This window comes from Mandrillus leucophaeus, unplaced genomic scaffold, assembly GCF_000951045.1.
Source record: "Mandrillus leucophaeus isolate KB7577 unplaced genomic scaffold, Mleu.le_1.0 Scaffold857, whole genome shotgun sequence".
Taxonomy (NCBI): domain Eukaryota; kingdom Metazoa; phylum Chordata; class Mammalia; order Primates; family Cercopithecidae; genus Mandrillus; species Mandrillus leucophaeus.
Window position 1 is genome coordinate 537,491 of NW_012109330.1, and position 665 is coordinate 538,155.

The window sequence follows — 665 nt, forward strand, 5'->3', positions numbered from 1 at the left end:
CACTTGCAAATGCCATCCCCTTTCTGTATCTACCATCTGTCACCAAATGGTTACTGGAGAAAGGACACAGGCACAAATCATGGGCAACTGGGGCTTGACCAAGGGAAGGTCACCCTCGCCTGATAGTGATGCAGGCAGAATTGCCAGTAGAAGAAAGAAGGTAATTTTATTTTATTTTATTTTATTTTATTCACTTATTTTTTGAGACAGAATCTCGCTCTGTCACCCAGGCTGGAGTGCAGAGGTGCAATCTTGGCTCATGGCAAGCTCCGCCTCCTGGGTTCATGCCATTCTCCTGCCTCAGCCTCCCAAGTAGCTGGGACTACAGGTGCCCACCACCACGCCCGGCTAATATTTATGGATTTTTAGTAGAGACGAGGTTTCACCATGTTAGTCAGGATGGTCTCAATCTCCTGACCTCATGATCTGCCCTCCTCGGCCTCCCAAAATGCTGGGATTACAGGCGTGAGCCACTGCGCCGGGCCCCAAGAAGAAGGTAATTTAAAGTCTTGCTCTGGTTTTACCCGTTCTAGGTACTTAAAAGTTCATTGATAATAGTTGGTGTAAAATTGGGGAAAAACAGGCATAGAAGACACCCACTCTACTCACCTTTCAGAAGGGATGTTGCCAGAAATTGGACCAGAAGTCTCTTTAGTTTTTTATCA